The following is an 18,842-nucleotide window of genomic DNA, read 5'->3' as shown; positions in this document are numbered from 1 at the left end:
GTTGTCCATTTTATTGGCATATAGTTGCTTCTAGTAATCTCTCATGATCCTTTGTATTTCTGCAGTGCCAGTTGTTACTTCTCCTTTTTCATTTCTAATTCTATTGATTTGAGTCTTCTCCCTTTTTTTCTTGATAAGTCTGGCTAATGGTTTATCAATTTTGTTTATCTTCTCAAAGAACCAGCTTTTAGTCTTATTGATCTTTGCTATTGTTTACTTCATTTCTTTTTTATTTATTTCTGATCTGATCTTTATGATTTCTTTCCTTCTTCTAACTTTAGTGTTTTTTTGTTCTTCTTTCTCTAATTGCTGTAAGTTAAGGTTAGGCTGTTTGTTTGAGAAGTTTCTTGTTTCTTGAAGTAGGATTGTATTGCTATAAAATTCCCTCTTAGAACTGCTTTTGCTGCATCCCATAAGTCTTGGGTTGTTGTGTTTTCATTTTCATGTGTTTCTAGGTATGTTTTGATTTCCTCTCTGATTTCTTCAGTGATCTCCTGGTTATTTAGTACTGTATTATCTATTCTCCATGTGTTTGTATTTTTTACAGATTTTTTCCTTTAATTGATATCTAGTCTCATAGCGTGTGGTTGGAAAAGTTACTTATATGATTTCAACTTTCTTAAATTTACCAAGGCTTGATTTGTGACCCAAGATATGATCTATCCTGGAGAATGTTCCATGAGCACCTGAGAATAAAATGTATTCTGTTGTTTTTGGATGGAATGTCCTATAAATATCAATTAAGTCCTCTTGTTTAATGTATCATTTAAAGCTTGTGTTTCCTTATTTATTTTCATTTTGGAGCTGTTCATTGGTGAAATTGGGGTGTTAATGTCCCCTACTATGATTGTGTTACTGTCAATTTCCCCTTTTATGTCTGTTAGCATTTGCCTTATGTATTGAGGTGCTCCTATGTTGGGGCATAAATATTTATAATTGTTATATTTTCTTCTTGGATTGATCCCTTGATCATTATGTAGTGTCCTTCTTTGTCTCCTTTAATAGTCTTTGTTTTAAAGTCTATTTTGTCTGATATCAGAATTGCTACTCCAGCTTTCTTTTGATTTCCATTTGCATGGAATATCTTTTTCCATCCCCTCACTTTCAGTCTGTACTTGTCCCTAGATCTGATGTGGGTGTCTTGTAGACAGCATATATACTGGTCTTGTTTTTGGATCCATTCAGCCAGTCTGTGTCTTTTTGTTGGAGCATTTAATCCATTTACATTTAAGGTAATTATTGATATGTATGTTCCGGTTACTATTTTCTTAATTGTTTTGGGTTTGTTATTGTAGGTCTTTTCCTTCTCTTGTGTTTTCTGCCTAGAGACATTCGTTTAGCATTTCTTGTAAAACTGGTTTGGTCGTGCTGAATTCTGTTAGCTTTTGCTAGTCTGTAAAGGTTTTGATTTCTCCATCGAATCTGAATGAGATCCTTGCTAGGTAGAGTAAACTTGATTGTAGGTTTTACCCTTCATCGCTTTAAATATGTCCTGCCACTCCCTTCTGACTTGCAGAGTTCCTGCTGAAAGATCAGCTGTTAACGTTACGGGGATTCCCTTGTATGTTATTTGTTGCTTTTCCCTTGCTGCTTTTAACATTTTTTCCTTGTATTTAATTTTTGATAGTTCGATTAATATGTGTCTTGGTGTGTTTCTCCTTGGGTTTATCCTTTATGGGACTCTCTGTGCTTCCTGGACTTGATTAACTATTCCCTTTCCCATATTAGGAATGTTTTCAGCTATAATTTCTTCAAATATTTGCTCAGTCCCTTTCTTTTTCTCTTCTTCTTCTGGGACTCCTGTAATTCGAATATTGGTGTGTTTAATGTCCCAGAGGTCTCTGAGACTGTCCTCAATTCTTTTCATTCTTTTTTCTTTATTTTGCTCTGCAGTAGTTATTTCCACTATTTTATCTTCCAGGTCACTTATCTGTTCTTCTGCCTCAGTTATTCTGCTATTGATTCCTTCTAGTCTTTCATCCACATGGCTCAGAATAAAAGGGAGAAAAAAAGAAAGGAAAAATAAATAAATAAAATAAAGTTATTAAAATAAAAATTATTAAAAGTAATAAAAAAAGAAAGAAAGAAGAGAGCAACCAAACCGAAACACAAATCCACCAATGATAACAAGCGCTAAAAACTATACTAAAATTAGAAGAAAAAAAACAAAAACAGACAGAACTCTAGGACAAATGGTAAAAAAAGGCTATACAGACAGAATCACTCATAGAAGCATACACATATACACTGACAGAAAAAGGAAAAATATATATGTATCGTTGCTCTCTAATCCACCGCCTCAATTTTCGAATGATTCATTGTCTATTCAGGTATTCCACAGATGCAGGGTACATCAAGTTGATTGTGGAGCTTTAATCCGCTGCTTCTGAGGCTGCTGGGAGAAATTTCCCTTTCTCTTCTTTGTTCGCACAGCTCCGGGGGTTCAGCTTTGGATTTGGCCCTGCCTCTGCGTGTAGGTTGCCTGAGGGCGTCTGTTCTTCGCTCAGACAGGACGGGGTTAAAGGAGCCGCTGATTCGGGGGCTCCAGCTCACTCAGGCCCTGGGGGCAGGAGGGGTACGGATGCGGGGCGAGCCTGCGGCAGCAGAGGCCGGCATGACGTTGTACCAGCCTGCGGCGCGCCGTGCGTTCTCCCGGGGAAGTTGTCCCTGGATCATGGGACCCTGGCTGTGGCGGGCTGCACAGGCTCCCAGGAGGGGAGGTGTGGAAAGTGACCTGTGCTCGCACACAGGCTTCTTGGTGGTGGCAGCAGCGGCCTTAGCGTCTCATGCCTGTCTCTGGGGTCCGCGCTGTTAGCCACAGCTCGCGCCTGTCTCTGGAGCTCCTTTAAGCGGAGCTCTTAATCCCCTCTCCTTGTGCACCAGGAAACAAAGAGGCAAGAAAAAGTCTCTTGCCTCTTTGGCAGGTCCAGACTTTTTCCTGGACTCCCTCCCAGCTAGCCGTGGTGCACTAACCCCCTGCAGGCTGTGTTCATGCCGCCAACCCCAGTCCTCTCCCTGCGCTCCGACCGAAGCCCGAGCCTCAGCTCCCAGCCCCGCCCACCCCGTCAGGTGAGCAGACAAGCCTCTCGGGCTGGTTAGTGCCAGTCGGCACCGATCCTCTGTGCGGGAATCTCTCCGCTTTGCCCTCCACACCCCTTTCGCTGCGCTCTCCTTCGTGGCTCCAAAGCTTCCCCCCTCAGCCACCCGCCCGCCCGTGAAGGGGCTCTTAGTGTGTGGAAGCTTTTCCTCCTTCACAGCTCCCTCCCACTGGTGCAGGTCCAGTCCCTATTCTTTTGTCTCTGTTTTTCCTTTTTTCTTTTGCCCTACCCAGGTACGTGGGGATTTTCTTGCCTTTTGGGAGGTCTGAGGTCTTCTGCCGGCGTTCAGTAGGTGTTCTGTAGGAGTTGTTCCATGTGTAGATGTATTTTTGATGTATTTGTGGGGAGGGAGGTTATCTCCACGTCTTACTCTTCCACCATCTTGAAAGTCTCTCCTCCTCACTTGTTAAATTTCTTGAAGCCAGGCTAGACAGTGTATACAGCTATAGTTGCCATATTTAGCAAATAAAAATACAGGACTCCGCACGTTTGATTCCTGGTCAGAAAACTAGATCCCACATGCCCGCAACTAAGAGCTCGCATGCCACAACTGAAAGATCCCACATGCCACAATGAAGACCCAGGGCAGCCAAATAAATAAATACATAAATATTTTTTTTTTAAATACAGGACTCCCAGTTAAATTTGAGTTTCACTTAAACAAAGAATACATTTTGTTTTATTGTAGAAAACTGTAGAAAATTTTCTATTTTGGTTGATTTTTATAACTGTACTGGAAAATATTTCACCTTAAAAAGAATTGAACTCTGTTCTCTACTTTTTTAGTATAAATATTTCCCTTTAAATATTTGGGACATGATTTTACTACAAAGGATTTGTCATTTGTCTCAAATTCAAATTGCACTGAGTGTTCTGGATTTTATCTGACAGCCCAACTTGTTCGATTTAGGACCCTCTACCCATTCTAATCATTAACCGTTCATATTAAACAGTTATGCTCCAGTATGAGAAGTAGAGTTGGGGGGCGGGGTCAGATGAAATACTCATTGGAAGAAGCAACCTTGGCTTTTTCCCAAATGTAAAAATGTTTCATTTAATGTCATAATGCATCCTCTAGGAAGTCCTGGTTTTATCCATGAGGGTCAGGAAAGAACAGATCCCGAAACAAAATAGAGATACGAAAAATGAGTGAGATCATAGTAGACAACAGGGACTATTATTTCCCAAATTTCCAAGCCCAGGTCAACTGCCTAAAATTAATCTACAGAGAACATTCTGACTAAGCCCCAGTAACAATCCCTCATATTGTACAGTTTATATTTTCAAAAAGCTCAGCTAGGTAAAGCAGTTGGAAAAGATCCAAAATGGTCCAGGAATCACTGTCACTGATGCAGGTAATCAATTCTTGCCAAACTGTTCACTTTCATCAACAATATGTTTACGGTCATCTATGGCTGGATAAATGGCAATGCGTAACTCCTTCCTGCTTATAGCTTTATCAGCTAATGAGATATTTCATTGAAATTTTATCCATTTCCTTCCTGACCTATTATAAATCTCAGCATCTTTAGTCAGAGGTGTAAATGGCCCAGGCACAACCATCAGATACAGGAAGGACTCTAAAGCAATTGTCAGCCTGTGGTCTTGAAACCTGGAATGAAGGCTAGTGTGACTGAAGCTTAGTGAACAAAAGGAAGAGTGACAGAAGATGAGCACAGAGAGGTAGACAGAGACTAAAATCCTGGACGAAGGGTTTGGATACCATCTGAGCTGCTGTAGGCAACCCCTGGAGGGATGCAGAGGAAGGACTGGTCTAATCTGATTTTGGACAAGTGACATGGCTTAATTTCCATTAATTAGGAGTGATTTTTAACAGACTCTTTTATAATATATTTTTCATGAATAAGGGCTACAGAGCAACTATCCCAAAAATGGAATCACAGATTTTTGGCAGACATTCTTCAACATTCAATGGGCTTGTATTTAATAGTCCCATGCAGTATATTGACTCAATTGGTTACTTAGGCCAACATTTTGCAAACGACATGTTGCTGAGTCCAAACTATTACAGTAGCCTCTTAAATGAGTTGGTATTTCCATTTTCACTTTTGCCCTCCTCCAATCCAGTCAACACCCAGGAGTCTGTATAATTTTTAGAATATCAGTCAATCAAATCACATAATTTTCCTGCTTACAGTTTCTAATATGGAGACTTCTGAGTTTCTTCCTGGGATGTGACGACCTAGAAAGAGCATCATTCTCATCCATATATTACAAAAAAACTAAGCAAATTTCAATTTCATGGCTTTGAACCCATCAGGTGCAGAAGGAAAGGCCTATTCATTACTATGCGTAAAGCCTATTTATCTCAGTCTCTACTGTCCTACACGAAATATCCAGCTTTCAGCAAAAATTATGAGACATATAAAATGGCCACAAGGTACAACATATTGCCAAAAGACAAAGCAATTGATACAACCATACCCAGCTATGACACAGATGTTGGTAGTACTTGACAGGGACCTTAAAATAACTATGACTAATATGTTAATGGCTCCAAAATATTCTTATTAATTCAAGATCAGATGGGAAATGTCACCAGAGAGAGGGAGGGAGGAAGGAAGGAAGGAAGGAAGGGAAAAAGGGAGGGAGGAAGGAAAGGAGAAAGGAAGGAAAAGGAGGGAAGAAAAAAGGGAGAAGGAGTGAGGGAAGGAGTGAGAGAGAGAAAGAAAGAAAGTGCTAGAAGTGAAAAACAGTAACAGCAATAAAGGAATGCCTTTGTAGACATGACACAACTGAGAATGAAATCAGTATATTGGAAGATGTCAGTGAAAGTCTAAAATTTTTAAAAGCTCCCCAAACTCAGCAATAAGAAAGCAAACAACCCAATAAAAATGTGGCAAATATTTGGACATTTTGCTGAAGAAGATATACATGGAAAATAAGCATATAAAAAGATACTTGATATTTTTAATGTAAATTAAAACAACAATGAGGATATCACCAAGCACACTTTAGAATGGCTAATTTTTTTTTAAATTGGGAAAACCGTGTACCTAGAAGGATGAAGAAGAATTGGAACACTCATACGTGGCTGGTGGGAATGCAAAATGTTACAGCTACTTTGGAAAATAGTTCGATGCTTTCTTAAAAGTTAAACATATACTTACCACATGACCCAGCAATTGCATATCTAGGTATTTACTAAAGGAAGGTGAAAACTCTGTTCATACAACTACCTTTACATGAATATTCATTGTTTTTTTTAAACCCCCAAAACTGGGGATAAGTCAGGTATTCTTCAAATAGTAAATTAACAAACTCCAGCACATCCATTCAATGCTATATTATTCCGTGATCAAAAAGAATGGACTTGATTCACACAATCTTGATGAATTTCAAATGCATTATGCCAGATAAAAGAAGCCACATCTATAGGCTACATATTTTGTGACACCATTTATATGGTAAATGGCAAAACTATAGGTAGGGACACATATCAATGGTTGTCAGAGGTTGAAAGAGAAGGAAGAATTTGTCTACAAATGGGCAGTGTAAGGGATTTTGGGTATAATGAAGTGTTCTGTTTCATGACTGTGGAGGTCAACACTCGACTTCATGCATTTGCCAAAATCCATAGGACTGTACACCACAAAGAGTATGTTTTACAGTATCTAAATTTTTTTGATACTTTCCAATTGCCTCTACAACACTTCAAATAAAATTTAAATTCATCTCCATGTTCTATCAGGCTTTGCATAATATTTCTTCTGCCTCTGTCTCCAACCTCATCTCATTGTTCACTAAGCTGTAGCCACACATTTCTTAGCAAACTGCATTCTTCCCCATTTCATGCTGTCGCACTTGCCATCAAATTCCTGGTACATCCTTTTTCACAGGTCTTTATTTGGTTGGTTCCTTCTTATCCTCCACCTCTCAACTTTAATGTCAATTCTCAGAGATCCTCCCTCAACATCCAATCTAAAGCAGATTTTTCACTTATTTCTCCTTCCCTCTACTACATTACCTTGCTTAGTTAAATCACACAATTAGAATCTGAAAGTATGTTATTCATTTGTTTATTTAGTTACATTTTTCCTTATTTGTTCATTGTCTCTACCTCTAGAATACAAGCCCCAGGGAGGGAGAGGTTATTTGTCTTTTTCACAAATAGAAAATCCCTGTAATATAATAGGTACTTGATAAGTATTTGTTAAATGAATGACTGAATTTGAAAACTATTATGTTAAACCTTCTGAGCCAGTTCCTCCAAATGTCTCTTAGGCAACACTAGACTTTTACAAAAAGAGAAGAAAAAGAATTAGTTTGTATTGTAACTATAGCATTTCTGGAATAAGGTGGATTATTAATTAATTGATCAAATCATTTTTAAAAGAGGCTATTGAGCAAGATCAAGAATCTCTGCAGTAGCCTTAAGGCACATGGTTCTGTTATAATTTTGTCTGAACGTGGGTTCATTCATTATTGGACTCTGGGAGTGGTTGCTTGAGAACAAATACATTCAGATACAGATAACTTTTTATCTGAAAAAATAATAATAATATAAATCTCATTGTGAGAAACATGAGCAGAAACTATTTCGTTTTCCCTATCTTGGTATTTCAGATGTTTAGCACAGACCCATGCACATAGTAGTAGCACAATAAATGTTTGATCTATGCATTAAATAATTAACACAATCTCTCTATAGACAAACCCAATGTACAAATGTAAAGCATAATATAAAGAAATCACGTTAGAAGAGATGGCTTCTAATGCCAGCTCTGCCACTAATTAGTGATGTGACTTTAAACTTTCTGATCCTCAGTTTCTGTAGAATGAAGGAGCTGAGTTAGATGACTTCTCATGTCCTTTCCTAACCTCTCAGATTATTTTTCCTATGTCGTGTGCAGAAATTCATTATAAGACAGCATTCAGAACTAGAAAGGTTTTTCCCTGCTGAGTTAATGTTTTCAAATGAAGCAAAATCTCTCAACTACCCACAAAGAAAACCTGTTTATCCTGAATCTAAAGTGTTAAAACAAACCAAAATGTGTGTGTGTGTGTGTGTGTATGTGTGTGTGTGTGTGTATGTGTGAAGAACCAAGCAGTACAACTCTAGAATTGAAAAAAACTGAAAGCAATAGAATTGAACATAGCTTATCTAATCTAACGCAGTTTATCTTGAAAGCAGCTCCTTGAGGCAAAGTAATTTTAATTAGTGGAGAATGAGTTGGTAGATGAAAACTATTTTAGGAATTCTGAAAATTTTCTGAGCTTTTTAAGGCCTTTTACATCCTGATGACAGTTTTTCTTCTTATTATTATATCTAATATTTCAAAATGTATGACTTTTCTTTTTCTTGTTATAATGTACCTCTCTGTCACAAATTTTATGCTTAACAATTATGTTGTTATTCTTTGACCTTCTCAACGGAAGAGAGAAAGATGAAGGTGATTATAGATTTTCCCAAGGTGTGAGGCAGGAGTGCAAAGCAGGCAAGGAAGATGGGAATTAAAGATGACAGGAACAGCATGTGTAAGAAACAGCAAGAAAGTAACTGTTAAACAAGGAATTAACTCAGCTTTTGTCTATAAGGGGGAAAGCAATGGAATCAGAGGGATTACTGAGGACAAAGAAAAGAGAAGGTAGTGTTACTGAACCAAACTTGGGTCCGCTCACCCATGCACAGCAAAGCCTATCTACTGAGGAAGGAAAGTGCAGTGTTTATTGCAGGCGCCAAACAGGGAGTCCAGGGCAGCTAACGTTCAAAAAGCCCGAACTCCACAATGGGTTTCAGCAAAGCATTTTTAAAGGCAAGGTGAGGGAGGGGCATCTCAGGGTATGTGATCAGCTCACGCACAGTTCTCTAATTGGTTGATGGTGAGGTAACAGGGTGGTGTCACAGGGGTTAACATTGTCAATCCTTAGGCACCAGTAGTTCTGGGGGCTATGTGTTCAGGTTCATCAAGTAGTTAATTCTTTCATTTGGTGGGGGTTTTAGCATCTATAAAACAACTCAGGAAATGTGCATCAGATACTGTTATCTGGGTAGTTCAGAGAGGAGCTAAAACAGAGGACATGGGGGAGGGGTCTGTCCCGTAAAAGCCCATCGGGTCCTGCTCAGTTACAGTAGGAAGACGTTGAGTCAAATCCCAGCCACCATTAGTTCAAGATAGCATGGGTGGTTTCTGAGGGAACCAGAAGGGGACATAGATCTATTTCAGGACAGGTGATTGGAAACAATGCTCCCTTTCTTGTTCTTTAAGCATTTCCACAGGATTCCTACAAAACTGGGCTTCCTATCTTCTTGTGCTCTTATTATGGTCTATTTATCACCTTATGGAATCATAATAGCCCTATCTACTATTTACTTTGATATGATATATAGTCAACTTGCAACTCCGAAACCCATTGAGGAGTTCGGGCTTTTTGAACATTAGCTGTGCTGGACTTCTAGTTTGGCACCTGCATTTTTGTTAACATCTGAAAATTTTAACTTCTTGAATTATCTCATATAATTATGGCTATACCACTTCAAGTCTACTGTAACTTCTGGAGAAAAAGAGCCCTAAATGGTCTAAATGACAACTTCTTTGTTGACAGAGTAGCTTCTGATGATATGGAAATAATAGCCATAATCCAAATATCATATAATTTTGTGGGAAACTTATTCCAAATGAAAATAAAAACAGTTCTACATGTTCTGGTAAAAACCACAAGAAATCTAAATTTTGTCAGCTTAAGCCCTCCTTGTTGAAGGGGGTCTAAGGTAATGTTCCACCAAGTGTGGTCCGCAGATCACCTGTATCCGAATCACCTGGGAGCTTGTTAAATGCAGATGCCTAAAATCTACCTTAGGCTGCTGAATCAGAATCTTTGGAGATGAACCTGATATTCTGAACTTCAGCAAGCTTCCTATAGTACACTTATGCTCACAAAAATGTCAGCATCTCTAGTGTAATGCAGGATCCCGTTGTGTCAGAGCAGGCACCATGCCAGCACTTGGCATGGCAGAGTTTGCCAGCCAGGAAGTAAACTGTCCTTCCTCTCCCTTCAACCCCCTGCACTGCTTCCAGGCGTCTCTTGCCAATGACATAGATTAGATACTCAAAAGCCCAAAGGTTAATGAGGCATCTCATTCATATTTCATGATTGCTGTTTGCTCTTCTCTACCTTTGGATACACAATGGAAAAGTGCAATCAATAGAATAATATCAGAGCACCAGACAATTAGAAGATACCAGAAGTAATCCATAGACTCCTACTATATTTAAAGCGAATGCCCTGAATTAATAAATTATCAACAGAGATCATTATGTCACCAGAATTTGCCAATGTGTGGCGGAAAAACAACTAAATATATCAAATCCTAGGGATAAATAGCACCTACCAATTTCTTTTTTCAGTATCCCATTCTCAACATGGGATACTGAAAAAAGAAATTGGTAGGTGCTATTTCATACTGCCTGCCCTGTTCCTTGCCATTGAGGCCGTCGTTCTATTACTTTGTTCTTTGTGCTTACAGATTATTTAGAGCTCTTTACTCTCAGGCTAATATGCTTACACATGGGACCATGATGGAAAAGACAGGAGGAATTCAATATGTCTGTGTTAAAAACTAATACCTCTGACATGCACTTTTAAGACTCTCTAAATCTTTGCTACAATTTAAAGCCCATTTACTGGGTAAGGCTTTTGCTAAAACCTTTTGGGAAAGGGTTTCTTTATTAATTATTATTCTTTGCATTCCCTCTTCTCTGGTGCCCTTTAGCTCTCCTATGGAGCCCTTTGTTTTATATATTTAAGTTGATTTATAATAGTAATAGAAACCATTATTGAGTATATAAAATGTTCCAAAAATTTTGTATGCATTATTTTTAAATCTTAAACAGGTATTTTCCAATATATATATATTTCCAATATATATATTTCCAATATATATATTCCAATATATATATTCCAATATATATATATATATTTCCAAATATATATATATTTCCAATATATATATTTCCTATATATATATATATATATATATATATATATTCTTTGGAGCTCAAGTCTTCTAAAAGATTCTTTTCAAAAAATAGGATTTGGGGATTAGATGGTTTAGGAACTGCTTCAAACTGATTTCTGACTTTAGGATTCTCAAAACACTTTCACATATTAAATCAGCTGATGAAATCTACAGTGAAAATAAAAAGCTACAAAACTATGTATCCTAGAGTTTCTTATGTTAACTTCACCATAGAATTTTTTTTTTTTTTTTAGGTTTAAGTGACATCACTTTGGAAAATGCTGCCTTTGATCAAATTTGAAAAACACATTATTATTGCTATTGTTATTATATTCTTACTTTAAATATAGAGCTCTAAGGCAGTAAAAAAAAAAAAAAAAACAAGATGTTTTGCCCAAAGCCATACAACCAATGAGTGGCAGAGCTGAAATTTGAAACAGAAATCCATTTTGTTTCCATTACTTTCACTATGTTCTTTCTCTTTAATTTCCAAATCATTTCTAAAATTCTGTTACTTTAAACAAAGAAACATCTCTACCAGTGGATATTGTATACCAAGGGAAAATTCTCATTTATCAGTTATCCATATGCCCATAAGATAGTTTAAAATAATTTTCACTTTTGGGTGTTGTTTATATAATAATGAAATATAAGCCATTAGCACACAACACCATTTTGCTCTAGTGTCATTTTTTTATGTTAAATTTTAAGACAAAAGTTCTGAAGTTGCAATTTATCCCAAGTAATTTTTAAAGAGTTGGAGATATTGAGGCAGAATTTAGCAAGAAAGCATACCTCAGAGCAGGTCATCAATGAAAAACCTCCACAAAAAAAGGAAGGAAGGAAAGAAGGGAGGGAAGGAGGGAGAGAGGGAAGGAGGGAAAAGAACAGGAAACTTAAATAATTAAATTTAGGATGAGTGAGATGGGGAAAATAAGATTTGGAGTTCATGAGATCAAAGGACACAGCACCTCACTTCCAAGAAACTGTCCTACAGAGATATTTGCACAGGGAGGTCAAAGTGACATCTACAGAAATGTTCAATATAGCATTGCTCATAAGAAAAAAATTTGGAAACAACTTATGTCCAAAAATAAGGAAATGTTTAAATAAATCATAGTATGGAATATTGAGATAGGTTTGTATGAACAGATAGGAAATAACTACAAGATTTTATTCTCTCCCATTGAAAAAATAAAAATAAAATAAAAACAAGATTTTTTTTTCTCCCATTGAAAAATAATATGTGTAGCATGATCCCAAATTGTGAAGGAAGGAGGCGGGAATACTGAGGTGAAAGAGGTTGTGAAGGGGCACCTTGCTTTCACTCCCATATTTGTTATTGTTTATATTTAGTAGCAATAGGTATGTAATCCCAGATTACTTTCTTATTTAAAAATGGTTTTAAGAAATCAAGTGGAAAGTGTATGTAATGCAGGCAGTATACTGTAGTAAACTAAACATCATCTGTACCCAGACAACCTAAATTAAACTATAGTTCTGCATCCTTTTATCTGGGTAACTTTAATATTTTCCTAAATTTATATGAGCCTTTATTTTATCAACATAAAATAGGGATAATTAATACTTGTCTTTCAGTATTCCTAGGCTTAGAGGTGATGTGTATAAAAGTACCCAATATATGTTATTTAATATTAACAATAGCAAATGTCTTTGAAGAATTAACGGTATATCACATATTTTATTGTGTGCTCTTCTGTAGCTCTTGTTTCATTTATCTCTTCCTAGATGCAAGTCCTTTAAAACTTGTGACTCATACTCAAATCTCTATCTCCTCTGCTATATTTGCTTAACACTACCTGGTAATACCTTAGAATATTGCATGCTGGGTAAATAAAGTAGAATTATGCACATTTTAGAGCTGGAAAATATCCTAGAGTTTACCTAGTTCCATTTCCAAATTTACTACAAAGAGAACAACTGCTAGTCAGAATTAGTTCATTAAATTCTTCTAATTTATTGCATGTATCCCCAGGTATCCTGTCTCACATAAGTGTATACAGCAACTATATGATGCTGGGGTCTGTCCTCCTGGGAAATCTTCCCACTACACTCATGCCATTGAGCTTCATTTCCTGCTAAGGGGGGACAGCGTTAGAGTATAGAATATTTGGGAGTATGGACATCTGAGAACTATCACTGCTTAAACAAACTCTGAGAAGGCGGAGGTTGATGGGGATGAGGGAGGAGCAGATAAGAAGGTTGGTACAGGAGACAAACTTCACCTATTTGGCTCTTCTTTAAATGAACTTGCATCATGTCACTTAAAAATAATTTCTTGCATCTGCTTTGGTACATATGTATGTTAGACTGCTATGCTGTCCCAAGCAATAAAGTAGGGAGGGATACAGTGATAAAAAAGGCATACCCTCTTTGCATTCCTAGTACCCACATCGATGAAGGATCATTGGAATACTATGAAATATTTTTCAGTAGTGACATTTCAGTGTTACATTAGTACATTTTCAAGTTTTGTGTATTTCACTGCAAATAAAAATGACAATTGGGGTGAATATCTTAACAACGTAGGTTTTTCATATTTAAAAGCCAGAGGATTAACTCCCTGTGACGTGAATAGTTTTACTTTGGGAAACAAACACTATAGAAATAATAGCCTAAAAAAGATTTTATCCTATTATGAAATATTTTCAGTCATACAAAACATATATAGAAAATAACATAATGACCTAGGTGTACTGAAAAAATAAACAAACAAAATATTACAGATATAAATGTTGCACCCCTCTCCTTTCCATTGATAATCACTATCCTGAATTTGGCATTATTCTTTCCTTTCATGTTTTTATACTTTGACTATAAAGCATGTATCCTTAAACTATATAGCATCCTTTGCAAGTATCCAAACTACATATAAATTTTATCGTTCTTTATATGGCCTTATACAACTAGTGTTATTTGTTTAAAGTACTTTTTGAGATTTATACATATTGATACACGTATTTCTGGCTCATTCTCTTTAACTGCTATTAGTATTAATCACTTATAAGAATATATAATTTATCCATTCTCCTATTGATGGGTATTTTTGTTGTTTTCAGTTTAATTGCAAACGACAAAGTAATGAGTATTCTTGTATATATATCTCCTTCAGCTCATGGGCATGAATTATGTAATTGCTGATCAGAGGGTCATTTTCAGCCTTGCTAGATATTGCCAAATTGTTTTTCAAACTCATTTACATATTTATATTCCCACCACACACATAAGATTTTCTGTTGTTCTGACATCTTCACCAGTACCTGGTAGGGTCCAACTTGATCACTTTAAAATAGCTTTTTCTTTAAGCATGTATTATGTCAATGAAATTTCTTTTGTTTTTTCCAGTATATTTTGCAGATAACATCAGGTTACAAGAGATGAAAAAGGAAAGTGGACATAACTGGGATAAAGCACAAAATAATAATAAAACTTTGAAAGACTTCTAAATATAAAAAATGAGTAAATATTAAACATCCATTTTAAGGACTTTGACATAAGAAGAATTATAAATTCCCTTTGCAAATTCAAACCAAAGGGACTCTCCAAGATGGAGTCCCTTAATGCATGGGTGTGTTTTGTACATTGTACACACTTCCATGACAACTACAAGTCTCTTATGACATTATATGACACAGATTAACTAAAAATGGTAAAAGTAATTTATTCTTGCACTTGCTATTTTAAATATATATATATTAGAACTTAATATTTTGGTATGTTTGAAGTTTTATTTGAACATTTTTTTATTTACTAACTTCAAATAGCTTTTTAAGCAACACAGACTTCTTATTTTGATCCTTCCTTTCTTGTTCACAGTCATAAAACTCTTCAAATGGTCTATGAGGTAAAGAAGGTCAAGAATCAGTATTTCTTTTCACTGTAGTCCATAACTGTGAACTTTCTATAGAATGACAGACTTCATTCAAGATGTTTTCTCTTGGGTTTTTCACAGACTGATATTGATTTCTTTTTCCAGTGCAATATCTTTTCATATAGTAATGCCTTCAGCAGAGCAGAAATTCAGAATGAATTTGAATTTTTATCTGTTGAATACTTATTTTCAAAACTTTTACATATATCATCCCCTTCGTTTGTATCAATTGAACAGGGCTAAATCATTTTCCCTTAGAACAATGTTTCATATGGTAGGTTCAGAATTTCAAATAAGTAAGGGATTGTGTCAACGATCACAATAATTTGGAGGATAATTTTGAGAAAGATAAGGAGAGACCCCCCCCCTCCCAATTCCTAAGTGGCTTTATGGGTAGAAGGAGGACAAACATTTCATTAATTTATACCCACGTTTGTTTCATTTTACTTTTTCCACTCCAATTTTCACTCTCCCTATTTCATCAACAATTTATTTGCAATGTTGTTTTATCTTGTCATCATGCACGTTTTAAGCTGATGACTGTTGACATCATTCTATCATGTGACTTTCAAATGCTATTACCTCAGAATCCAACCCAGCCTGCTACAGGAAACAATCCTTTTTATTCTTTCCAGATATTAGATAAAAAGAAATGGAGATGTCTATAAGAACTTACATCTCTTTAAGGCAAGAATGCTTCTCAGTTTCTGTTTTGGGCCAGCTAATTCAGTCTATAGCTTACCTTGCTTTCCTGTAGTGCTGGCATTTTCTGTACAGCAATACTTAATTGAGGGCACTGCTCTGATTTTTTCCATTTCTTCAAAATACCACTGATATAAGGCAATTATTATAGTAAACAATTACTTCTCTGGATAAAAGGGTGCGCTCTCTGGAGGCAGATTAGGCTAAAATAAATACTTCTCTATTTCATACTGTCTTGTAATTGCTTTCATGCCTTTTCAAAATAAAGCAAGTATATGAATATGCAGTTAAAAATCTATCTCTGGGGCTTCCCTAGTGGCGCAGTGGTTGAGAGTCCGCCTGCCGATGCAGGGGACATGGGTTCGTGCCCCGGTCCGGGAAGATCCCACATGCTGCGGAGCGGCTGGGCCCGTGAGCCAGGGCCGCTGAGCCTGCGCGTCCGGAGCCTGTGCTCCGCAACAATCTATCTCTGTTTATAATACTAATGTACAAACATGCACAAAAGTAAAAAAAAAAAAAAAAAATCCAGAAAGACTTTCCTCCTCAATTGCTTTCTGTAAGGAAAAAAGTAGGGCCAAAGATAAAGATGTCACCATACTGGCAAAAATTTGATAATCTGAAAATACAAAGTATTGGTGGAAAATAGAACCACAAACTCAAACATTGCTGTTGGAAGTGTAAATGGGTACGTACACTTCAGAAACAGTTAAGAGTTATCTTGTAAAGTTGAGCGTTTACACATAGCCTGTGACTTAATAAGTCCATTCCTAAAAAGGTAGCCTAGAGCTGTCCTGTCTAATACAGAAGCCACTAACTACATGTTAGTAGTAGTTTTTTTTTAATTTTGTTAATTAGAATTAAAGTACCCAGTAGTAATAAGCATACCTAGTGCCCAAATTCTCATCTCTAATACCATTTACTAATAAAAGGAGCCAGGCTCCTTGGAGAAATGGCTGATTCTAGAATTGGGGCAGGAAATATACAAGATGATCTCAGATCATCTTTTAGTGCCAGAAAGGAAGTGCTAAACACACACAGGTGAGACCATTGATGAGAGTATGTCAAATAGGCACAGGAAGCAACTGAAAAAGCCCGCAGTGGCCAAAACTAGAATAATTTGAGCAAGAAACTGAATTGAATTATAACCCAAGATATAAAATAAATATCCAAGAGTCCATACTGATATAAGTTATTGAATTAATTATTGAATTAAAAAGTAAATGAGGGGGCTTCCCTGGTGGCGCAGTGGTTGAGAGTCCACCTGCCGATGCAGGGGAGACGGGTTCGTGCCCCAATCCGGGAAGATCCCACATGCCGCGGAGCGACTGGGCCCATGAGCCATGGCCGCTGAGCCTGCGCGTCCGGAGCCTGTGCGTCCGGAGTGATAAAAGACAAATCTTATTTGCAGAAGAATCCCAAAGAATTCCAGTTCCTTAAGTGTGGGCTGCACATAGTGACTACATTACAAAAAGTGAGGTGGAGGGGGTAGAGTCATCAATGTCAACATAAACAGTGATAAGTCATGTGGATGAGTTTCATAGTATATACCTTTGATACAGTATGATTAAAATATCACACTACCTCTGTTGTCTTCCTCCCCAAAACCCGTAACTCCAGCCTAATCATAAGGAAGACGGCAGCGAGTCCCACTAGAACGACACTATACAAAACACATGACCAGTGCTCCTCAAAATTGCCGAGGTCATCAAAAACAAGGAAAATCTCAGTAGCTGTCATCGAGCACCTAAGAAAACTTGATGACCAAAGTTGATATGGTATCCTAGATGGTATCCTAGGGCAGGAAAAGGACATCCGATAAAAATACTATAAGTAAATTTTGATTTAACATCAGTGAATATTAGGAAGCTATGGACTTGATATATCAATATTGGTTCATTCATTGTTAACAAATGTGCAATACTAATGTAAGATGTTGAAAATAAGAGACAATGGGTGAGAGATATATGGGAACTCTCTGTGCTACCTTTACAATTCTTCAGTAAATCTAAAACCGTTTTATAAAGTGAAGGGTTTTTTTTAAGAAAAGATATAATCAGAGAAACAAAGAGGCGCAAGAGGGAAGAGATATGGGAACATATGTATATGTATAACTGATTCACTTTGTTATAAAGCAGAAACTAACACACCATTGTAAAGCAATTATACTCCAATAAAGATGTAAAAAAAAAAAAGTATGTGGAAATCCTAAATGACATGTACTATCCCCTTTTCCCATTAATCTTTGCCTCAAAATAACACATTTATTTCAACACTCCATGGATTGATTTTTCTTGGAAATTAAGTGCATAAGATCCATGTTTTTAATTAAGTTAGATTAAAAATTCAGTTCCTCAGTGGTACTAACCACATTGCAAGGGCTCAAGATCCTGACGTAGGTATTGGCTGTGATGTTGCAAAGCATAGACAGAACATTTCCATCAGTGCAACAAGTTTGGTTAGATTGTGCTGCTTTGGAGAAACTCTTCCAAGTGTGCACCAGTAAATATAGACAAGTATCTTCACAGGGGCATTGTTTCTGATTTTTTTTAATTATAAAGACAAAACCAAACAATGTCTATCAACAGAGGAATGGATAAATAAATTATGACATAACCACAAAGTAGAATCCTATACTACAGTGAAAGTAGTGTATATATCATGTATCAACATGAGTGAATCTTTAAAATGTTGAGTGAAAGAGGCAAATTTCAAAGTCTCATTATGAATTCAATTTTAAAAATTCAGAAACTGTAAAACCTAATAATATATTGCTATAGGAATACGTATGCATGTGGTAAAATTATAAGGAAAAACTGAACAAAATTCAGTTCAGTCCTCTGGGAGAGAACAAAGAAGGCACTTATTGGGAGAGATGTTTAGAGCTTCACTGGCATTGATAAAAGTCTTTTACTAAGATTGCTGTCTTTTGCTAAGTCTTTTGCTAAGATTGCTAGGATTGGCTCCAGATATGTTTGTTTTTTACTATGCTTCACAATTTTCATTACATATTTTGAATATACCTGTCAAAGCTTTCTCTGATTTCTCCTTTTGTTAGGTATCACTTATCACTTTTCTCGATAATGGATTTCTCATTCCTGTTATCAAGTTTTGCTCCACTAGAGCAGTTGAAGCTTAAACTTGCTGGCTATCATGGATTTTTCCATTTGTT

This window comes from Tursiops truncatus, chromosome 9, assembly GCF_011762595.2.
Source record: "Tursiops truncatus isolate mTurTru1 chromosome 9, mTurTru1.mat.Y, whole genome shotgun sequence".
NCBI lineage: Eukaryota > Metazoa > Chordata > Mammalia > Artiodactyla > Delphinidae > Tursiops > Tursiops truncatus.
This window is presented reverse-complemented; position numbering follows the sequence as displayed.